At 41.1% G+C, this 24,852-nt stretch overlaps 1 long non-coding RNA gene across 9 annotated transcripts in view; it reads left to right on the forward strand.

The window, feature by feature from the left end:
- LOC127393654 (uncharacterized) overlaps window positions 1-24,852 on the forward strand; it is a 116,381-nt gene that overhangs the window by 20,693 nt on the left and 70,836 nt on the right. For 8 of the 9 annotated variants that reach the window (XR_007891527.1, XR_007891526.1, XR_007891528.1 and 5 more), the window contains exon 1: window positions 283-731. This is a non-coding gene — a long non-coding RNA (uncharacterized LOC127393654). Of the gene's footprint in view, window positions 1-282; window positions 732-24,852 lie in introns of those variants that run through there. The other variant, XR_007891522.1, reaches the window with a different exon arrangement.

The raw sequence follows: 24,852 nt of genomic DNA on the forward strand, positions 1-24,852 counted from the left end.
GGCGGGCCGGGGCCGGGTCGGCTCTGCCCGGGAAGCCCCGCCGACTTGGGCCCGCCCCAGGAGGCGGTGGGCACGGCGCCGGGGAAGGCAGTGGCTCGGGACGGGCTTTGTGCCCGGAGCGGTGCCCGGGACGCGAGGACGGCCCTGCTCTGAGGGGCCGCGCCCGTTGCTCGGGCCCGCTGCCCGCACTGCGGGGTGTCCCGGCGGCTGGGCGGCAGCTGCCCTCCGGCGGGGTGCGGCCGCTCTAGGCGGGCGGGGCACGGGCGGCGGCGGGAGGCGCGGGGCACCGCCGGGGCACGCAGCACGCCCTGTTCCCCGTTTTTTTCTGCGCGGACTAGGGAAATCCCTCTCGGCTTTCTGGCCATGGGATGTGTCTTAGGCCAAGGCTTTAAATCAGACACTTAAATTTTGCAGATAATGGACTGCATGCCCACAGAATTATTAGCAAGATCGAGAATTTGAAGTGTGAAATCCGAGGACAGGAAGAAAAAGACCAGTTGCCTTAAGAACTGTTTTTGCTCACAGTCATAAACTAAGAGCCCCTAAAGTTGACTTTACAATCACTAATACTTCCATTTTTGTTGTTAAGATTTGACAAAAAATGCTGACTGTCTTGTCGATATCTGATATCTTTTTCTTCTTACAGTTTTTTTCAGCTACGCTTTTCTTTCATATTCTTCAGAAAGTCTGAGTCAGAGGCTGCCTGCAGGGCTTTGAGAAAGGAGCACAAGGTAAGGTCTAGTCTCTTTCGAAGTGGGTTTTCTGAGTTAAGCACTTCCTCTGAATGTTTAACAAATAAAGCAGTAATTTCCTGTTTTGTCCTGTGTTACACTAACTGTTCGGTTTTACCTATCTAAATTGTTATCATATTTAGAATAATATTTTTCCCAAGGTGTGTATGGAAACCGGGGGAAAAGGCATAGGATCTTGTTGTTTCAAATGCAATTGCACTCATCTAATAATCCAGTAATACTGAAGGATGTTGGGGGTGGTTTCTATTTTCACTCACTTTGGTCTTTATTTTCAGCTGCTTTAAAGCCTGGCAGCATTTTGGCAAAATCGTCCCAAATAGCTTATTTGAATAGTAGTGACAGAGTTTGATGAAGAATGTCTTGTTCCATTTGCAATGTAATACACTTTATTAGTGGTTTTTTTTTGTTGTTTGTTTGTTGTTGTTTTTTTTTTTAAGAAACACTCAGCCTACATTATGATACAAAGCAAAACCCTGCAATTTCCCTTTTATGCTTCAGAGTGATGCTTAGCTAAATGGTACTGACCTACCAAGTCCAATGTAGTCCTTCTAAGATAGTGAAAACATTAATCCATTTGAATAGACAAAATAACTTTATGACAATGAGATGTATCAAACAGTAGGAAGATACTTCATTATCCCGTGATACATTTGAAGCAATAAAACGTCTAAAAGAGGGAGCAGTTTTGCATTGGCTTACGGACAGCAAATTAGATTGCTTTTTGAAAAGTCTTTTCTCAGGTTTGTCTACTTCTCAAGAAATTTTCACGCTCATTTTCTCTAAAAGTTAGGAATGGTGCATTCAGCCTTCATAAGCAGTAGGTCTTCTTGCTACGTAATTCTTGCAGTGAATGAAATCTGGTTGAACTGATGCTCAGTTTATCAGAAAAGTTTTGTTCTTTCCAGCTAGCAGTTTCAACTGCTGTAGTGAATAGTGACATCAGTTTGATATTCTGCTCTATGTGGCTGGGCTTTTCTGGTCATTTATTGTTGTAGAAACATTTATGGTAATATTCCATTGCTTCTGGAAGAAAGTCATACATGTGACAAGAGCATATTCTTTTGTTGTCTGGCTCTTTTGACTTTACTAAGGAAGTGTGAGATCACTTGATGTGGACTTGATTCAAATATTTCATGATTATTTTTTCTCAAAAGCATTTAATAAGTGGCAATTTACCTGCTGCTGCATTGTTCCTTCTCTAAAATGTGTTCCTAGGAATATGGTAAGGGGGCTTGCAAACAGTCTATGCACAAAATGTTAGCCTATGAACTTCAGCCTTAGTCCCCCTCCCCTCACCAAGCCTTTTAAGCCCAAGCTCTTTTAGCGGTTCCATAGCTCAGAATGTCTCTTCTTTCTCAAAGCAAATATAAAGATCATCTTTCAAGAACTGTCCTCTAGAGCTTAGAGAGTTCTGGGTAGGATTTTTAGAACCCTCAGTATTTGGGTCTATCAAAGTCTGTTCGTAGGATTTACAGGCAGTTTTCAGTAGCAGGAAGCCATAAAGAGAAGTCCACTCCCACTGTTTTTTAAATTTAAAGACAAAAATCTGGATTTGAATAAACACTATTTGGGAATTTCTGTAATTGAAAATTGCAGCCCAGGTTCCAAGGACAACAAATTAAATTTACATTTGGGTTTTAATTAGCTGTCAATAAAAACTTTAAATCTAGGAGACAGATGAGTAAGCAACAGCAGAAGGCAAAAGGCATCTCTGCCTGAATTATTATCTGCAGCTTTGCTGGGTGGACAAAGAACTGGGTTGTGGGAGGGTCACACTGTCTCTCCTGAACTCTGACATGTATCTCCCTTCATCATCCAGGGCAGCTGACTTAACCTGTGAGCCCTGGTTTGTCTCATTTACTCAGTGTATGTGCTCTTCATGGCAGGAGTATCTTGGTTCTTGCAGCCTTTTGGGTAGAGCTAAACAGGATTAAAATTGTGTTCTTTCAGAAAAATTACTTTTTTTTTTTTTTTTTTTTTAAGCTGTAGCTCTGTGAACTGATGATAGTAAAATGGATTTGGGAGGGCCAAGTCAAAGTCACATTTCAGTGAATATGTGGGAAGGAACTGCAGGGACAGGACCCCTTTACTTTGGAGGGGAGAGCTGTTTCTTGACTAGATTCAATGGGAGTAACCTGAATCACCACAGAAAACCGATTTAGGCAAGAGAATAGATTTAATCAAGTGATTGCACAGTCACTCTAGAGAAGGTACAAATGAAGACAAGACAAATTATTCAGAGAGGTAGTGGCAGGGTGGGTGTGGGGTCTAAATCTTGGCCCTTTTCCCCAGCCTTCCTTGTTAAACCTATGGACTGGATACAAAGTCAGTATCCACCTGAACTCTGTCGTACTGCTTTTCACGACACAGTTCTTGGCTTCTCTAGGGAGCACCTTCACAGCTTCCTCCTGCAGTGCTCCCATGAATAGGCAATAACTAAGAGATGTGCTGACAGCCAGTGATGTTATAGGGCCTCAAAAGATTTCTGAAAGAGCTATTAATTTTCAGGTTATGGGACTAGATTTCTTCTGCTCTCTGTGTTGCTGCCAGCTCAGTCGCAGAGCCCTCAGTCCCCCCAGGACCTGCGCGTCGGACCCGGCAGTGACGGGTCCCCAGTCGCTAGGTGGCCAGGACAAAATCTAGGACGGAAACCCAGAGCCTCTGTAGCTCTCCCTGCAGGACTGCTGCTTTGAGCACCGATCGCTGCCGAGTTCTGCAGCACCGTGTGCCCCGCTCCCCCAGCCGCGCGCCGCTGCTGGCGTTGGGCGGGCGGCAGCGCCCCCTGCCGGCCCGGCCGTGTCAGGGCCCGGGGGCTCCATCCCCGGGGGGTCCAGCCCCCAACACGCCACCCCCGAGTTCGTGTAGCAAGGGGCGGGGGCAGCGCCTCGCCACCTCGGAGCCCGTGTTCTTATTGCTCCAGAAGTACCGGCCTCTCCTATTCCACTTTATGCTCTCTTCTTCTCTCTGGTCATCAGTGGCTATGCAACCCAGACATGTATTGAAATAATGTCTGTGATTTCCAGGTTTTCTATCCACTAAGAGATTTTTGAGAAAAAACTACAAAGGTGACTAATATTTTAATTTTATAGGCTATTATGGAAGGAATCAATATAGTTTAGGAAAGAAGGGACTTGTAATCTTTTTGTCAATAGGACTGTAAAATTGTGAAGTAAATATTCAGTTGATAGGTGATTCACAATATTACTTCATGACCTGCACTAGTTAGTCATATTTGTTGTGAAGACTGACATTTTATTTCCGTCTCAAACATGTCCAGCTTTAAAATCCACAGATTGTATTGCTTTATATATTAAATAGTCTTCTATTAGCACAGTGCCCTTTCTACCATAAGTTCTTGCATAGGAAATCATAGATGAAGCAAACACATTTGTAACAGCATTCTAATCTGGAAATTTCTTTGCAGTTAGATTTGCAATTATACAGATCCTGGGGCAATGACCATGTGGTTTTGGTTATTTTCTCACTGCAGAGCATGCTGGGAAAGTTTTGAAAGAAGTGTTTTCCCAACTGTGGCACTAGATATTTAGATACTGCTAAACATATGGTATTACTTTTATTTGTAATGACAAATGGATAAGAAACTATCCTTTATTGAACAAGTGTTGTTTAATTTCATCTAATAGAAGAAAGCCTGAGGTGATCCCATAAAGATTGTCTCAAAACTGACTTCACAATTAAAGCATTTAAAATGTATCCCTGCGGTCCTGAATTTTACTGTTCTCCTTCCAGTCTGACCTACTATTCCTCTGTTTTAAGTTCTCTTCCAAATTGTGCTCTGCTAACCCACTGACCTTTGAGAGATTATAAGGGCACAATATTGTTATTTCTTGCTGGTGTTCAGTCATTTTGGAAGTGTTTTACAAGCATGCATCTACAGTTATTCCAGTTTTATGCTTTATGAACAGCAAAAAAAAAAATATAAAAAATGTATCTTTCTTAGCTCTGCAGAGAATTGTTCAGGTTTCCTGTTTCTCAGCTCTTTCTATGCATGCTAAGATCCAGTTCCCTGTTTGGGGTCCAAAAAAGCCCTTCAGAGAAGGGTAGGCCAGGGAATGAGGAGGAGCTCCCTTAAAAATTAATCTTATTTCCTGGCTTAGAAATGTAGTTTTTATGGTACTACAACTGACTTTAAATTCCAAGCAGAAAGCCCAGAAACTATAATGGACTCCAATCTTAGCAGGGACAATGAAATTTGCATCATACCCTTGTCATCTGTATTGCTGTTTCCATTTCCACTGAGTATTTGCCACAATGCTAGGCCTGGCAACACTGCCTCAATCTCAGAATGTAGCTCAGGAATTGCTCCCTGAACTACAAAGGAGGTCAGAAACAACTGTGCTTCTCCAGCTGCCTGAGCAAATAGTCTGTTCTTTTGTTTCCTTTCACATTTTGTAATTAAAACAAAATATGATTACTTGCTTTGCATCAGAACTTGCACGACAGATCAGTCTGCAAGGCTTATACAAGGCTGCTGAGGACTGTGATTGGATCCCCTGGCAACTGCAGTGGCCTGGTTTTCTCTTTTTAGAAGTGTCCAGAATTTGCTGTGCTTCAAATCCTGGCCTATCTCTGCTTTTCAGAAAAAGCATTGCACATCTGTAAAATCACAGAATCCTGTAAGCTACTTAATTTATACAGCAGGCACGTGATCCAGATATTATTTCTAGCATCTCCCCTTAATGGCCAAAATGGGAATGAAGATAGAGGAATACCTTGTTTTCTTTTCTATTCTCCGCTAATAAGCAGCTCTTCATCCTAGTTTGGCTTTTTGAGTTGCCTCCCAGCTCTCTGCTAAACAAATGGGAGGCATTAATCAAATTATCAGTTAGTATACTCTCTCTTTGCAGATTCCTTCTGCTCTTTGGGCCCAATTTCTGTCATGGGTAGATTTCAAATTATGTGTGTTGCACACTTCCACTTTAATTCAGCAGCAGTTCCTACTAAGGTACATTCCTCTGCAAGGTGCAAATGAGTGGTCCTTAGTATTTACAGAGAAGACGGTACTGTGTGCGAGCTCAGGGAACAGGCCATCTCTGCAGAAAGACTGATGATGACATAGGCTTATGTAAACAGTGACAGCATGCTGTCACCTGGGTAGATCAACCCAGGGAGACCTCCTTGCTTTCTAAACTCCTAGGAGAGGAGCCTTGGTGCTTCTGGATCCAACCTAAGTCTCAGACCTGGCCCTCCCAGGGAGTGGGATCTAAAATGTTACAGTCAGTGTAACCCTCTGAGGAAATGGTTGACCATCCAATACCCCGTGATGGGATTAAGGTGAAGACACTCAAGGTCTGTATTTGAATAACAGGTTTAATTAAAACTATATAAGGAATTCTGATACTTCAGTTATCGTCTCTGGCTGCATGATCATAAAGGCTTATTAATTTGATCACAAAGGACACAATACATATATGTTCAATCTGCAGAACCTGAGAAAAATTGTGGTTAGGCCTTCCATAGGCAGGCAGTCCTTTTGGAATGCAAACGAGGTTGAAATGGTGATTCAATACCATATTTACCTGAAGTCCTGGCTAACTGGGGAGGTTCCAATGGACTGGACAGTAGCAAATGTAGCACCCATCTATGAGAAAGGCAGAAAGGAGGATCCAGGAAACTATAGATCTGTCAGTCGGACCTTGGTACCAGGGAAGGTCATGAAGCAGATCATCTTGAGTGTTATTAGAAGACATAAAGAGGATAACCAGGGGATCAGGCCCAGTCAGCATAGGTTTATGAAAGGCAGGTCCTGCCTGATGAGCCTGATCTCCTTTTATAATGTGACGACCCGACTATTGGATGACGGAAAGGCTGTGGTTATTGTCTATTTGGACCTCCAAAAAGCATTGGACTCGGTTCCCCATATAACTCTCATAAAAAAATGGGCTGATCGTGGCCTGGATGAGCAAACGATCTGTTGGACCAAGCATTGGCTGGATGGTTGGGCCCAGAGAGTGGTGGTCACTGGAGTCCAATCCAGCTGGGGCCGGTCGCAAGTGCTGCTCCTCAGGGCTCAGTGTTGGGACCGTTTCTGTTTAACATCCTTACGGACATCAGTGAGTTTGCAGATGACACCAAGCTAGGCGGGAGTGTTGATCTGCATGAGGATAGGAAGGCTCTACAGAGAGACTTGGATAGATTAGATCGTTGGGCTAATGTTAATGGTCTGGGCTTCAACAAGGTCAAGTACCAGGTCCTCCACTTGGGCCACAACAACCCCAGGGAACGCTACAGGCTTGGGGAAGTGTGGCTGGAAAGTGTCTGGCAGAAAAGGACCTGGGGGTTCTAATTGGCAAGTGGCTAAATATGAGCCAGCAGTGTGCCCAGGTGGCCAAGAAGGCAAATGGCATCCTGACTTGTCCTAGAATGAGTGTGACCAGCAGAAGTAGAGAGGTGATTGTCCCCCTGTACTCAGCACTGGTGAGGCCACACCTGGAGTATTGTGTCCAGTTTTGGGCACCTCAATTCAAGAGAGATCTCGAGGTGCTGGAGCGAGTACAGAGGAGGGCAACAAAGCTGGTGAAGGGCCTAGAGAATAAATCTGATGAAGAACGCTTGAAGGAGCTGGGAATGTTTATTCTGAGGAAAAGGAGGCTGAGGGGAGACCTCATCAGTCTCTACAACCACCTGAAAGGTCATTGTAGAGAGGTTGGTGCTGGTTTCTTTTCATAGCTAATTAGCGACAGAACAAGAGGGAAATGGCTTCAAGCTGCAGCAGGTCAGGTTTAGACTGGACACTAGGAAAAAAATTTTCACAGCAAGAGTGGTCAGACACTGGAATAGGCTGCCCAGGGAGGTGGTTGAGTTACCATCCTGGGTTGTGTTTAAGAGTCGTTTGGGTGTGGTGTTGGTGGATATGGTTTAGGAGAGAACTTTGTAGAGTAGGGAAGATGGTTGGACTCGGTGATCCCAAGGGTCTTTTCCAACATGAATAGTTCTATGATTCTGTGATACTATGACACCCCCTTCACACATGCACAGCCTCCTAGGTGTGATTGCATTTGTTCCATATCATAGCTGAACTATGTGCTGTCTGTCATCTTTAACTTAAAAGAATGTGATCCCCTCAAGAAAATCAGAGACAAAAATACATAACAGAAGCTAGAGTTGGCTTGCATGTTTGTGAAGGGCCCCTTTCACACATTTTTGCCTTGGCGACATCCAGTTCTCAGAGGTGGGGTGTTTCCTTGACTGCCTAGAAAGGAAGCTATGTTAATATTAAAGTTGTCTCTGGTCAAGAAGTCACTGTTACAGAAAACAAGTTAGGTTGTTTCTGCTGATTTGAAGCAGTTGATGTTGACAGGTCCATGAACTATCCATGTTAAAATGTAATGAATGTCCATGAAATGTTTTAATTTGGCTTAAATTCCCTGGAAGGATTAAAAGAATAAGGAGATGCTTTGTTTCCCAGGAAACCTGGGCTAGAGGGTAATAATGTGACCTGTCAAACTGAAAAATACTAAGGAAAAACAGGTTATCAAAACTGTTGCTCAAGGTTTAATTAGAAAGAATTCTTCTGCTGTGTATGTTGGCTAAAATAATTTTGAACTAATCTAGCTGGTTGGGTCAGCATGGAAGATGAAGTCCAGAACTAGTTCTATGATGAGTCACAGGGTGTCAGAAGTAGCTGCACAAGGATAAACTTATTTGGCCTAGTCCTAAGAGTTTCTGCTGTGGATTAGTGTGAACAGCTACTGAATATTAATGTTTAGACCATGTAAGTGAATGGCATTTGCCTGTGCACAGCCCGATTTCATGTTACTGCATGTACACTTCTTTTCTACCATGTTTCAAAACACAAAACCCTTATAGCTTAAAAAAACATGCCATCAGTAATAGTGTGTGAGATACTGTTTCTCCATATGACCTTTCTCTCCTTATAAACTGCCTCTTTCCAGGATATACTTTATATTACACTGCAAGCTTTAAACACAAACTAAAAAATGCTTTGTAAAGGACATCTGTAGAATGAGTCTTTAATGGGCCTTGATTTGAAGAGGTGAGATGCTGTCCTGGAGTACAAGATATTCTGGCACTGCCTACCTTCTCTTACTCCTTTCATATGTGTTCTCTTTTGAGAGTTACTGTGTGCTCTTTCACATCACGACTGGAACTGTTTTGGAGCTGAGGGAGATTTCTTCATGATAATGATTTCAAGAGAAGCTATTTTCATGTTGCTTTGCAATGGAGAACATTCTGGTCTGAAGTAGTAAATGTTTCCTTGACTTAAAAGGAGAGATCCAAATGCATATTTTACTTTGTTTAGTGGTGTGTTTGCTTATGCCCTGTTCAACCTGAACCCTATCCTTCCAAAATCAAACAGTGTGATGCTTTTTACTTTGAAAATAAAAATATGACAAGGTAGAAACTAGTAACCCTGGTGCATGCACTGCTGGAAAATGCGTAAAGATAGATTCTTACCTGTACATCTCATTATAATTTAAGATCTTAATACTACAGAACTATATATCCTAAAATGCATTCTGATAGTGTTAAAGTCAGGCAATATTCAGGCAGTGCAAAGAATATGGCCCAGGCATCAAGCCTTAAAACTTAATTTTATTCATAAAATATGTTAAATGAGCCATGGTGGAGAATGTGGCAGTAAGTACAAATAAAACAGTATAGTAGGGAAGGACAGCATGGGATTCAGCACTGTCCTTTACAGACTTGGCAGATTCTTCTGGGACTGTGTATACCAAGAAATGGATGCATACTTGCAGGTGTACTTTGGTCCTGTATTTACAGACTTCTCAGTGTGAAGGACTGATGTTATCATCCTCATTCTCACAGACTGAATGCCTTGAGGTCCTGCCCATGATCCCTGGTCCTAATGCCCAGTGACACCAGATAAGGCTGTTTTCCCAGGGCTTTTCTGGCTTTTGTGTGTTCATTTATCCTGGGCTAAGGATGCTTTCACAGGCCTGTGAGGCATGTATCACAATAATTGTGAGGCCCAGTATGAAAGTGGGTATTTTCTGCAGAGAATGGTCTATTGGAGTGAACTGTAAGTTCTTGAATACTTGTCTTAGCTCATCCTTGCAGTTTATTCTCATGTAAATCTGTTCTTCTCTTAAGGGAATTAAAATCTAATACATAAAAAAGGGCCTAAGAGTGACCTACTTCTTAGTGGTCTGGGACTGTTTATTAGATAAAGCTTTTTAAAAGCTCTGCTAATCTCTGTGCTGTGTGTCATGATCTAGGGGAGGGTGTGCAGTTCTGCTCTTTGCCTGGAAAGTGTCAGAGTTCCTGTACTGTGTCTCAACACCAGAAATTCAGTGTACCTTACTGTACTGCAAACATTACCAGCATTCCATGACTACTCCTGGGACAATTGCCTGGGGACACATGTAATTTCATCCAATCAGCATGGAGGTCCTGAAGGCTGACTCAGAATCTGCATCACAGGATGAGACTCAGAATCTGCATCAGAGGATGAGATTCAGAATCTGCATCACGGGATGGAACGTGTTGTGCTGCTGTCTTGATTTGAAAATTGTTTGAGCCAAGTAGGAAAAGGAAACTCTTCCAAAGGACAACAGAAAAAAAAAAAAAGTTACTTAAATTCAAAGTGTATGCTTCAGGATCAAGGAAGTTTACTAGACAGGTTTTAAACTACACATTTTTGTGGTCCTTCAAAATTTGTCAAGACTGGAATGTGAAATAAGAGAATTGAGTGTTGAAACATGCCTCATATTTTCTGCGTTTCACTTTACTGACATAAAGGACAGTGGTGATTTGTAACATGATGAGAAATAGCAGTTTCACCTGTGAGTTCTGTAAGTTGGGTCAGCTCCTGAGGAATGAATGAGTAATGTATTGCCTGGCATGCTCCCACCTACAGATTCTGGCTTCGTTTCAGATCTGCCTCTATCTGTCATAATCATTCCAGCAAAGGAAGATGAAGACCATAAGCAGCATGGAATAGCACGTGCAGGGCTTGCATCTCACTATAATGGTGGATGGAGTAGCACAGCAGACATCAGAAGTCCTTAAAGAGAAGTGTCTTCTTCCACAGAACTACATTGAGCTTGGAATTGATGGAGGTTTAGCCATTAATTTGAGTTCACTATCTAATGACAGCAGCAGAAGATAAAGTATGAACTTCAGCAAGTGCTCAGTGTCACAGAGAAATGCTCACTAAAACCCAAGATGGATATTGTTTATTGTCTTAGATAATGTAAATTTGTTCTTTTTGTTGGATAAATACAAGAAAACAATGGAACTGAAAAAAGTCTAGTAAGCCCATTTTTTCCCCTATTTCTCTGTGAGTGCTTGATGGCTTTCAATCAAGAAAGATAACTTAAAACAAACAGACCATATTTTGGATTTAAAAAGCTACACAATTAGTAACTTTTTTAGTGTTATCTGGGGGACCACCAAGCTGCCTGCTTACACCCTTACTACAAATGTGACTTTTCTCTTGGTACTGGAAGACTCTGCTTGTGTGGTATTAAAAGAATATTTGGACATGGAGTTCAGTTTTCTGAACTAAGAGAAGTTTTGGTTTCTGTTGCAAGGAGTCCTCAATCCAAGAAGTTTACAGTAAATGATTTTATTAATTTTTTGAAATATTTATCTGCTGTTTAATTTTTTCTGCAGGCTACATAATGATAATGGCTCAATTTCCAATAGCATGACTCAAGTTAGTCATGTGTAAGACTTTTAACAGGAGTGTGTTTTTCTTCCTCCTCACTCCAAAGTAAATTTCTCTACTGGGCTGCGTGTTGACTTTGGTAGTTCTTGCACATATAAGATGTCTTCAGAGCATGCCTACTTGGTCAGTCTTCTGTGGGTATAGGCAGAGATAAGATGCCAGTCCTCTGACTGGGCAGCTTTACATGCACTATGAATGTTGTGGGAACTTTGTGGTCCAGAGTCTAAGCACCAATAAAATGTTAAGTAACCCTGCAGGATGACCTGTGGCTGAGAAACAGAATCTCAGTCACTGACTGAGGAGTCTAAATAGGTTTTCTCAATTTTACTCTGAGTTACTCTTTTGCAAGGACAAAATAGAAGGGAAAGGTCCAATATGAGCTTAATTTTATTATACAAATACTTGCTTCTCAAGCTGAGACAAGGAAGAGCTCTAAAAAATTGTCTCCAAAGCTATTCTTGTCCTATTTATACAAAGTTGTTGCATCTGTAACAACTGCTAGCATGTTAGTGAGGTACAAAATGTCCTTCCAGAGCAAACATACTCAAACACACTCAGATATATTTGGCAGCTTGTAAAGGTGTTCAACTGTTCATGTATGGGGGTAGAAAAGTACTTGGATTTTAAGACTGAAGTCAGGTGCTAATAGTGACTGATTTTTTTTCTCAAGCACCTGCCACTAAGATCAACATTTCCTTTTTCAGGCTAAGTCGAATTTGCCCATGTCTAGTATCACTGTTTATTGTATGCTTCAGTATACAAAATTCACTGAGTTTTTTAACCCTCCTCCCCTTCCCCAGTTCCTACTAACCCATGTAGGAAGAACTCATCAGGGCCTGTTAAGGCATTTGCAGCATGGAAAAGGAAAATCAGAGCAGTACTAGGACATAGTTTACTAAGTTGGTCCTATTTAATGTGGTTCCTTATTCCAATTGTGATAGAATCCAATTTGCTTTTCCATTCACATGCCTCTGAGCACTACTTTTCTACTTCTGGCTTGAAAATTTCACAATTCAGAGCAATTTCAGGCATGTCAGAAGAATGCAGGAGAAGGCTACTGTGCATAAACGAATCAATGCAAGGACTTGCCACTGAAGACAAGAAATGTTACAAAAATTACAAGAATGACACATGTTATGGGAACTCATACACACAGGCATGAAGTTAGAAAACAAAAGGGGAACTTCAGTCTCACACCTGACTTGTTCAGAATTTGTAAAAAAGGGCATTTTGTTGAAGCAAATGAAGACCCAAACAAGCAAGGGTAAAAAAAATAATCCAGCTTGTTGTAATGAAAGTTTTAAAATTATTCAGCAGTAATGTCAGTATCCCACTTAAGACTATGGGATAGCTGGGCTGTTCCTCAAAAGACTCACAGTTATCAGAATACACACTTCACAAAGAAGATTAATGTCTAAATTGTTTTCTTCAGAATTAGTTACTAGCTAACTTTTAAAGATGGTTAAAATTGCCATGGTGTGGGGATTCCTATGTTTCTGAACTCAAAGAGACTAGAGGGCAGGCAAAAATACGTGCATAAAGAGATGCACATGATAGGAGGGCAAAGTATTACTGCAAAGGCCATACTGGCACAGAGACACATAGACAACATGAAAACTGAATGTATGCAGGAGCTCAGGGGAAAAATGGTATATAAGGCTAAAGATAAAAAGACATGGAACAGAGAATTTTGAGGAAATATATTGATGCAATCATACTGTGATACTGCATATGTGCAACAGGAGGAAACTTCAGTTGCTGAGAGCTTCTGATTCTAGCCATAGCTGCCACTGCTGATTGGAGAGTTGCTAGTGTTTTAAATAGGCTCCTACATTTTCCCAGGTCTTAGAAGTAACAGAACAGGTCATTAAGAATGGAATAGGATGAAGTGGCTAGGAAAGATGGGGGAATAGGTATTGGAGGTTCGTTACCGTTAGTGAACTGTGGAGGAGAGTTCGAGAGAACCCAGTTCTATTGTTTAAATTTGTGTAAAGATGAGCCAAATGACAGGAATCTTCCTTTGAAATCATTCCACAGCTGGATAGTTCAGGCTGTCCTTTATTTCCACTGTTCTTACTCTAAATTTTCTTTTCCTGTTCATCTTCTTAAAACAAACATTACTGAATTCCAGAAGGCTCATACTAGAAAAGCACTCCCTCTATTCTTACATTCTCAAGCTGTTTCCGTAAGCATTTACTGGCAGCTACAGATAAAAGTAGATGGACCATTGGTATGATTGGAACATGTGTTTGTGTATCTGGCACTTCTTTCAAGTCGGTTCCGACAATTTAGCATCTCTGCAAGATCTCTGAAATAATGTTAGTCCACAGCCTGTATCCTCTTCCAATTTTTACCTTTGGTTTAGGAAAAAAAATGTTTGGTGCCTGAGTCAATTAGCTTTCATGGTGTGCACACTTCTGAAGTGAAATAAGTGTATTAGCTTTAACAGGAAGCTTATTTGAAAGACTGTGCACCACAGCCAGGGAAACTTCCAGAAACATATGCTCTGAGATGATCTAAGCATGTTTATTATCTTGTGAATAGCTTTAAAAGGGCCAAATTTTTTTGGGTTTAATCAGCTAGGAAAGTAATTAAAATAGAAAAGTAAGAATCACTTGAGCATTTCAGAAAAACTGTATTGTGGGCAAAAAGCTACAAAAAGATAGAAATACAAGAAACTGAAAACCTGAATAGAAGGACCGTGATTTTTTTTCCTTAATTGTGAAACTCTTATTGCCTCTATGTCAAGAAAAAGAACCCAGCAGCAGCATGCCTTCATAAGCAGATAAAATGGTCATGAAAAATTCAGACATGTTTAGTAAATTTTGCTTTTTTGCATTTTGGGGATAAAGCAGGTAATTTGCCAGTGAAGCTAGCCATAACTATCATTCAGCAATTTTACAAAATAAAAAAGAATTAAAAAATCACCATCAATTTTTCATTCAAAGTATTTTTCACAGTGGCTTGTGTGATAAAATTCTATGGACCCATAAAAATGTTTCAAACCAAATACTAACCCTCTCGTTAAGTCCCACAAAAGTGGGAAAAGCCTGGACTAGATATTCTGAAGCCACACTAGAGGGCACTTGAGCTGTTTCTTCCAGAGAAGGTAAAGGTCAGAATAGGATGCTTACTGAGGAGCAGCAGTGGACAGACTTGAACATGGGAATTAGTAGGATTTACTGGAATCAGGCTGGTAGAACGATTAGTGATTTCCCCAACAGCCTACTGTGGGGAAACAGGTGTAAATTTCCAGGTATAAACTTGCTTATGGGTAATGTAAGCAATTAGGAGAAATTCCTGAAGATTGTTGTTTGATTGCAATAGTGTTTGTCTTTGTATGTGGATCAACCACAGAAATGTGGGATATATTGGGAGTTTAAAAGGAAATTTAGTCTCCAGGAGAGTCCAAAGAGCTGAGCTGCTCTTTGGAGCCTGCTCCCACTATATTGCTCTTCCTTGAGTTCTGTTTCCCCCCCAGGTGTAGTGTGATGCCCTAAAAAAGATTGTTTTTATGGAAACAGAACAAGCAGCATTTGACAGCCCTTCTATAAAGTATTTGTAATAAAACCTGAAGACTAGAAAGGTAATACATGCATGTCAGTAAACCCCAATACTTAGTAACACACTTCAAAATTTCAGAGGTTTGGTTGACTAAGGATTTGAGCTTTTCTTTGTATTATGACCCGAGCAGACATTGTTCTTCAGAAAAATGCAACAAAGACTCTTTGAGCTTAATTACTGTCCATCTAATAGAAAGACAACAAAGCCAGGCCTAAGTGTTCTGAACTAATGAGTCAGATAATACACATGGCCCTGTTAAAAATATTTTTGAATATTTAGTGTTTATGAAGATCAAATTTTCTAGGTTTTCTCTGTAACCTGATGTTCCCCTTGTTCACCAAAACAAGAAAGATTCTATCATAACATTACACTAACTGGGCTTCAATAAAAAGCATACCATGGGATCCCCTATGTGTGGGTTCACTGTACCATTGAGTGGTTCTGTGGGCAATGTATTCTAACTTGACCAGAGCACACCAAATTAACCTGTTCACTGCAGTTTTATTTACTTAGCAACTATAGAGAGTGAATTCACATCTCTCTGAAATCAAGGCCTCCCTAGCATTAGCATTTGGGCCCTGCCATTTTGAGGCTGTAGTCCTGGAGCTTAAGCCCAGAGCAGGGTGACTCCCTGGGCATTTTCTCTGTTTTTTTGTAGAATCCATTGTTACCAGGCAGCTGACTCCAGATGTTGCTGCACAGCACAACTTAATATTAATTTCCAGCAGATGATCACAATGTATATGTAAAACAAACTTTGCTGGAGAATTGGCAGCTGTCTCCAAAGCAGGCTGTATTTGACTGGTTGAGTTTCAAACAATTCTTTCTATGCTCTGATAGCAGACACGAGTCCTATTCACAGCATCTTTAGTCACAGCTGTCAGTGAAATGAAGCTACAAGTTGCAGTTACATTTCTGGGCAATTTACAGGCCTTCTGGTGAGTCAGATTTCCTACAAAGGATGTGGACTCCTTGTATCTGCTGTGGAACATCTACTTTTTGCTAATGTGCTCACCCAGTCATAGGGGAACTACTGACCAATCCAGTGATCTTTCCATCTTTGCTGCCTCTTAAGCAATTTCCTGTCTTCATCCTTTTATGCCCCATCATCCTGTCCTCTTTCCCATCCTAATATCCAGCTTGTTCTTCCTTTACCACCACAACTTTGGCATTCTCTGTATCAGTCTTTGTGTACCTTCTCACTAGGTAATTTCATTTGTTCTTTAGAGCTGGAATTACTTTGTCCTCCTCAGGCAAGTAAGTCTCCAGCTGTCACAAGCATCTCACACAGCTCAGCTCCTTGCAGATTTTGCAAGCGCTCCAACCCGTACGGGGGGGTTCCTCAGAAGAGAAGCCCTGTAGCAGATCGACAGCATCGTCACAAGTCGAGCCTGGCCCTCGGACAGCTCAGGGGGTTTGGGTCTTTCGGCGGGGGTGCCCTCCAGCTCCTTGTCCGTTCGCTGCGGGGCACCCGCCCCCCGCCAGACCCCGCCCCCCCGCCAGACCCCGCCCCTCGGGTTCCCGCCTCCGTCAGGCCCCTCCCTTCCAGCCCCGCCGCTTCGCGGGGCCGCTGGGGCTGCGCGCGGCGCTCACGTGGTCGGGCTCGGTCGATAGCGGGGGGCGGGGCCGCGCTGCGCAGCGCGTGCGGCAGCCGGTCGGGAGGCCGGGGCGGCGGGCGGGAGCTGCGGCCGCCGAGGCGAGCAGGTAAGCGGCAGGTAAGCGGCCGTGGGGCTGGGCGATAGAGGCGGTCTTTGAGCGGGGGGCTGTCCCGGGAGGGCCCTACAGAGAGGGGGCAGCAGGGACCGCTAGCCTATCCCAGAGCGTTCTGGGCTCGCCACCGGCTCGGTGTAACCTTGCTGGTGCTGTCTCGTGTTGCTAGGCCTGTGGTTCTAGAACATTCCAGGTTCTAATTGTTATGGTCTGCTCCTTCACATTGTGCACCACAGGTCTTTCTTGTGTGGCATATTTTAATCCTGATTGTTTTTGCCTTTAGTTAAATCTTTTCCTCCCCCCTCTCATTTAAACTTTTGCTCGTGGTCCCTTATTTCTATCTCCAGTTGCGTTTGCTCTGCTTGCTTTCTTGCATCTGTTTCCCTAAAGTTTTCTGTATCCACTCAACACGTGCTCAGCTTAGTTCTGTTGGCTGAAGGGTGTCTTCCTTAGGGAGAGGAACTTGGAGCTAACCAAAATGTAATTTCATTTTTTCAGTTTCTAGCCACGTGGGCTTTCAGTTAAGCCCATCATCATACAAACATAAGAAAATGCAGCATTCTGAGCAGGGAGGGGTGCGAGAGCCGTACTGGCAGTCAGATGAATTGTGTTGTCTGGCTGCCTTTAGTTAGCTGGCTCCCATTTTGCCCTTACTAAGTTAAATAATTTGAAGTTGGGAAAAACTTCTTTTAAAAAAAGTTGTATTGCTGATATATCACTTTTGGCTTTCTCTGCTTGTTTCCTCATGAATATCAAGTCATAGTAGTTGTTTTTCCTGTTTATAGTAGCTTGAGGTAGGACATGTTATTTGACAGTCTGACAGGCATGTATGCATGGCGGTTCTTGTAGCAAGGAAAAACTGTGCAGAGGAGCCAGCTTTGCTAATAGCTGGCTGAAGGCTGTTGAACAAGCCCTCACAGGATCTATGAACCAGCTCAGATCTCTGCATTCCATTCAAATGCAAGGTGTGCTCTTTTGATCTGACTCCAGTAGTAAGCTCTGCACAGAGTGAAACTGGAGTACCTTCATCTGTTTTGTCATGGATGAGGACAGAGCGAGAGTGTCTTGTGGCAGATGCTGGTGTTGCTCTTTAGAGTATATTGGATTATGGTTGGAAACTTAATAAGATTAGTGGAAAAACCTGAGAGGAATAGAGTGGATGGGGACATGTGCTTTTTACTGCAGGTGTGTTGATCTGCTCTGTTGCTTATAAAAGCACGCCAGTAGAAACCCTGAGCACCTGAATCCTTCAATTTTTAGTAGCTTTTGTAGAGCTCCTCTTTGAAGTATCTTGCGGAGTTTTTTTACAGTTTAGTTGTAAGCAGATTTTAGAGCACATGGGTAATAAAAGGTGCCAAACTGTGGTAACCTCATGAGTGGTTATGGTGCTGTGTACAGGAGAGCCTGTCTGTCTACGTGCTTAACATTTTGGGTGCTAGGAGTTACTGTGGTAAGGCCATGTGTAGACCCACACTGCTGTAGTTCGGTCTCTGGCATAAGAATCCCTGTACTTCTTGTTCTAGAAGGCTGTGATCAACTCGCAGCAGAGTTGTATCACACCCAATTTATTTCTGAATTTTAGAACTGGGAGGTGATTTAGACCTAAAGGAAGGAACTAGAGCAAAAACTTATTTGGAAGGTAAGAGACACAAACAGCACTTTTCTGAGCATAAATGCGTAGGAGTCCCTCCAGTTGCTGAGGTTGAGCATGGAGGAAATTGGCTATATATACTTCATAGTGCATACAAAGATGTATCTAGTGTGAAGGTATTGGGGTAACTAGCAATGACTCTTGTGTTGGCCAGTATTTTGTTTAACATAACCTGGATAATGGAAGCTCCACAAGCAATTAATGAATGACAACAAGCCACAAAAAGCTGCCAGCATGGAGGTGGCCAGGGCTAGAATTATAAAGGATTGACAGATAAACATACTGCGTATTATGGACAGATCACAGTTAGTGAGATGAACGTGACAATCAGCACTCGCAAAGCCTGTTTTGAGTTCTGCTCCCCAAGGAAGTTGGGGACCTCTAGGGAAAAATCCAGACCCACTTTTAGCTCTCTTATACTTCTTTGAGTTATAAAAGTGAGATAATTCCACGATATCTGCTGCATATGCCCTACATAAATCTCAAATCTTTACACAGTGAACTCTGCAAACAAATACTGCAAAGAATGATATTAAAGCACAGCCCAGATAAGGTAGTATCAGGCGCAGAACGCAGACAAATTATATACAGGTGACAAAAGCAGAATGAATACGGAAGATTGCATCTTCATAGTATTGCAGTCAAAATACTGCTTGCTGTCTCAGAAATGGAGGAAATTGAATTATTTCCTTGATTCTTAGAGTTAGCAATTGAATGCCATTTTTACAGGTCTGTTTCTCATTTCTAGGCTAGGTAGGTAGCTTCCTGGATGCTTGTGGATGGTGGTGATTCAGAATTGAAAATTACAGTCTATGTTGTTGTTCAAAAGATATTTGACATGACAAGATTTCTCTTGCTTCTGATGTTGTATAATATCCGGTTTTCTTCTGTGATTTTCACAGGTCCTTGGGAATTAAGCACTTCTGGCTATTCTGCTGGAATTGAGATGTTACAGGAGAGTCACTGTTCCCAAATTACCAACTAGTCTTTACACCACATTTATGCTGGGTGTTGATGTGCTTGCCTATTGTATACATTGCAGGCATGCTCTGTTTTAAACAGTTGAGTAGATAGCTATAGGTGGGTCTTTGTTCTAACTCAATATGCTTTTTTCATGCTTTTAAGGCAAATATGATTTTTTTAATTAATGGAGAACATGAGGCCATCCACCAGCCTTTTCTGACTTGACTACACAACTCATGACTGCTTGTTTTTTGTGTTCCTTCCTGGGGAGGGACTTGAATATCCTGTGAAGACAATGCTTATTACTGAACATTTTTTATATATATATTTTTTTTCTGAGCAGTAATTGGTTTTTGGTGACTCTGGAGTGCATTCTGGATGGAGTTTAGGTATCTGAGATACTCTTGGTCCTATATTATTGGTGAAACTGTTGACTGACATTTAAAGATATACTGTATCCTGTCTGATAAACCTGACAATTTGCAGCTTCCCTATATGACACTTTGTATAGCAAGTGTTTCTAAAGCAGTTATCATATATTTTGTAGATTTTGATTCTTTCAGGATAACAAAACCTTCCTGTGTTTGCAAAGGTTAGGGCTTTTTGCTCTTTGCAAGAGTTGCAAACTATTTACTAAGGATATAAGCTTCCAGTGTGGGCAGAGGTACAGTAAAAAGAACCACACGGCTGAATTAAGATACTCCAAGGAGGAAAATGGCTGGAAGCAGCCTGGGTCTCTACACTGAGCTGTTGAACTTTCAAGTTTCTAATCAAAAGCTGAAACCAGATGGAAATAAAATGTGAGGAGTAATACGAAAAATATGTTGCATAGAAGATCAAATAGAAGAAGGAAAATTAAAATATTCTCTATTGACTGCAGTGTTCCTTCAGAAGCAGCTTTATAGGAGAGCAACCCTGTTCATACTTCACCTTTGTTTCCAGGTGCACACAGGTGAAACAAAGTAAAGCCTTGTGGAGCTGAGGGTGTTCATTGCAACACTACTTGTGCCAGCATTGAATAGTTCAGATGTTCTGTGTTGCTAAATTGCATTTAGAAAACTGATAGGCTCTCTGTGATCCTTGAAGGTTCTCTTTGCAGTATCCACTTGAGAAGACAAAAAATGAAAGCAGGTATCTCCTACTGTTAAAATTTTGTTCTCATTTACTTGGAGGCAGCAGGATGACTTTGGTGCCTTCATGTAGAAAAGCAAGTGTTAGAAGGATTTGAAGCCTCATGATCCAACAATTCAAGAAAGAGAAGGGAAAATAAATAATCAAATCACTCAAGCAAGATGTGTCCTTATTCAGAGATCAGGAATACTATTCTTCCCTTCTTTGGGGAATACATGAACAGAAAAATCAACTGGGAGACAATAACATCAGAGGGTTGTCGAAGTATTCAAAAAAATAAGTGAGACTTGTGCAGATGCCAAGCTTAACTTTGGCAGAATGTCTTTTAGGAATTTTGCAGAGCAATTTTATGAACTCTATTAATATAACAAGCAAATACACTTTAGATGCTTTGGGTCTACATAGGGGAACATAAAGGTGATTTTTCAGAGGCCAAGAGCATGTAGGCTTTTGAAATGCAAACTACAATGTTATTTATAAATTAGAAGATGGTGAAATGTTAAGGGAAGGAGGGATGAAAATTACAGACAGCAAAAGTGGAACCAAATTTCAAATGTAAGAGTAATATAATGGTAATATTTGATCTTCCTTTGAACTGCATGCCACAGTAGTGGGCAGTAGCAAGTTTCTTTGCTGCCTCCATACTCAGCATTCTGAGTTTAGTATAGTCTGGTGTTCTGCCACTATTTGTATCATAACAGCACACAGCATTGTCGCTTATGCTGCCAGCCATGTGAATGGGGCTTGCTGTTGATTGAAATAGGAAAAGGTTGCCTGTCACTTGAACAAATGCCATAATGTGTTGATAACATGTTGACAGTGGTAACCTATCAAGTGATACAGCTCAAGGTGGCCAGTATCAGAGTAGCAAAGGTATAGCAGAATGTAAGGCCCATGATATATGCTGATAATGGTATACGATATATGCAGTCCATGATAATGGATGATTATAATGATATAATCTATATATACCAACCATGGCAAGAAAGATGGTGAGGAGTGGTGTGTACTTGTCTCTTAGTCAATCACTTTCTGTAGGATTTTGCCTCCTGCCACTGTAGGTTTGTGTCATGCAACTGAATGTACATTTCTGTGTCCTTCAGTGTAAATCAGAAGGATCTGAACTGTCTTTCTACTGTTGGAGTGTATTTTTCTTTCTCAGATACACGTTTCCCAGACTCGTGGTAGTACATTAGTGTACTAAGCCTCAGTTCAGTTATGAAGCCATAGCATTTTTGGTCATAGTGCAATGAATAATTCTGTATATAGATTTCTTTCACTCTAAGCCTGTTCAAGACAAAGATTTGCCTAGACATTCGTGATGTATGAGGTCAGGAGGCTAATAACATCCGTTACTCTAAATTTTAGCCTCTAACTTAATGAATACAAAATTGCAGTTGTCTCTGGGTGAAGCTCTCTTAACAAGGATCATTTATTAATTAATGTACCTGCTAGCTAGATTAGTATATTCTGACATTTGATGATAAAATTTTCTGCTGTTTTTCCTCTTTTCTGAAAAATGAGTATTTCTTTATGAAGTGGCAAAATACATGCTATTAATTAGGTTCTTCGCATGTCACAGGTGGCAGAACCACAGGGGCTTTAGCATATTTTGTTTGTGGCCTAAATTGTGTCCAGATCTTTGCCAGCTATTAAGTGATTATTCATACTGGCCTTTCTTCTCCTGTAAGCATCCAGTTTTGGTCATTGTTGGTAATAGGGTGCTGATGGTTTGACTTGAATACATGAGATTTTTTTTTAATGGTCTAAACGTATTTTTTAAATGTGCATTGGAGATACAGGCAGCATGGAATTTCCAGGCAGGACTCTTCTTTCAATTAAATCAGATTTTCTTCTGTTTGTATTCTTTCTGCTATGTATATTATTTAGCTTCAAGCAATTTTAATTATCTCAAAGATCTTGTAATTTAGTTGAAGAGGTGCTGCATTTGTGTCTTGTGATGATCTGTTTACATAAAATGAGGCTGCAGTTGTGCATCCCTGGAATATGTTTGTGTGGGTGAATTAAAAACAACTCTTGGTAATATCTTGAGTAGATGTTAGCTTCCAAAGCGGTAAGAAACAGTCTTTTAGAGTAACGCATACTTAAAATATACCTTTATCTGAAAAAGAAATTATTTGTTGCTCTGGAAATAGACCTCTATTCATGTTCCTTTAATCTGATGTAGAAGAAATGAGACGCATTGGATGAGCCATAGTGAAACCAACTGCCTCACTAAGTTCTTTTAAGTAACCATTGAGTTTTAACTATTTTTATGTTAGTTTTTATCTAGAGATATAAAAATGGCCCGTAGACATGTTACTGGGTCAAACAAATCAAGACCTCTTTGCAAGAGTCCTCTTGCTTTCACTTCTTATGTCTTTGCATGTAAGAATATTGTCCACTTCATAAAAATGCTGTGTTTTTAGAGCTGGCATGGTATCTTAAGATGCTTGGATTCCGGCCGCCTTCCCGGTATAGCTCATTGTAGGGCTGGCAGTTCGGATAGTGTGGTCCAACATGGGAGGCTGAAATGTTTATTTGATTCCTTGTTCATTCCCAGCTCCCTCAGTGTCTCACACTTATGCAAAAGGAAGAGGCTAAATATAGAGGCTTAGATACTTCTGCAGTAATACCAAAATTCTGTTTACGTCCTTAAAGGTGTAGAATCGTTTTTTGACAAGCTGAAGAAGGTTTTTGTTTTCACTGCTGTTGGCTCAGAGGTCCTCTATTTCTGGTCTCTTATTTTTCTAATTCCTTTTCCTAACCTGATGAAATAAATCATTCTGCCCATGGACCTTGAAGTTTAGCCCCTCCTTTCTGGACTAGACTGTCCACAAAGGCACCACAATTACCAGCTTCTCAGGTTCAGAAAAGTGGTCTCAGCTTTATGCTGTTTGCTGCTTCAAAGTACACTTCAGATAAAATCTAAGCCTTTGTTTGTAGTGTAAGGTAACATGATTTGTCATAAAGTAACACCATGACATTCTGCTTATTCCATCACACTGAGAAAATAAATACAAGAAATTTCACTTTGACCTCTGGCTTAGAAATGAAGTGAATTTAAACACTGAGAATAAACATAAAATGAAGGATGTACAGCTTAAGAATGAGTAAGCAATTCCTACATATTCTGTCTGTTTGCCTTTTGCTGTTGATTAGTCTCTGGTTTACAAAGGATCTTTTGTGCATTCACAGCAAAGATGTGAATGAAAGTAACTAGCACTACATCTACCAGTAATTCAACAATAATAGTGAATTAGTTTTTGCCATGTCAGCTGTGATAAGTGGCAGACAAGAAACTGGCTCCAGATAATTTTAATTTCTCATGTCTTCTAGGTTCTAAACAGATGTAAGTAACATTCCAGCAAACAAGTAGTATAAGGCAATCTGAATAATGGTGTCACCTGAGTCAGAAAATCTATTAAAAGCATACTATCACAAGATGACTATAGAAATTCTAGTTTGAACTTCTTAACAATGTCTGTGTCAAGCTTAGAGATAATAATTTCTGTGTTGTATGAATGTGTGCATATAGTGTAGTGCTATTCAGAGAAATCTGCTGTAGCAGTAAGAGGAGCAAAAGTTGATACAACTCTGTTCAAGGGACTAAAAATACAAAGCTATGCAGGTTGCATAGTAGTCTTCAGGCAAATTGAAGGCAAAGACAAAAATTGCTTTGAGAGTAGAAATATTCTGAATGAGAAGTGTTACAGAAATAACTTCATTGCCTTGAGTGAAATCTATGCAAGTAGAACAAGTCCAAACAAGTCTAATACAAGAAGAAAGGGGAAACAAAAAGGAAGGAGAAAAACTGTTTGGAAGTATTGTTCCAAACTAGTTGGTGAGAAGAAATTGGTAGAGGCATAGGGTAGGTTTACGTGTTGGAAATTGAGAAGGCAAAGGCTGTTAAGGAAGTGGAGCTTCTGCATTTGCTGTCTCATTGATTCCTGTTGCCAGAAGTATTTTGGTATAAGCATTTTATCATTTTGGTTTCTGCCTGTTCACAGTAGAATAACTTGCAGCCTAAGATGGTGACACAGCTTAGTCTAAAATACTTGTTCCACTAAAGGAACCGTTAGTATCCCTACAGAATTATAAGTTGTGATGGACATGAACTCTCTGCCGCCATCCATTATGTGCCATTTTGCTCCTGACTGCACAAGAGGAGCCATGGTTGGACTTAAGCTGTTGCAGCATACCTCTCCAGTGAATGAGAAACCAATCTGTTGCAAAAATGTAAAATGTGAGTGCATGTAGAAATGTTTAAGGAGGCATAACTCTGTAGATGGCAGTTTGGCTATGCCTGGCACCCAAAGCCAGCCACTCACCGAGTTCTATTTTTACCTAGTAATAGTGACCATGTAGTCTTAGTACTTTCCTGTGTTGGTTTTGATCACAATGGT

This window comes from Apus apus, chromosome 23, assembly GCF_020740795.1.
Source record: "Apus apus isolate bApuApu2 chromosome 23, bApuApu2.pri.cur, whole genome shotgun sequence".
Taxonomy (NCBI): domain Eukaryota; kingdom Metazoa; phylum Chordata; class Aves; order Apodiformes; family Apodidae; genus Apus; species Apus apus.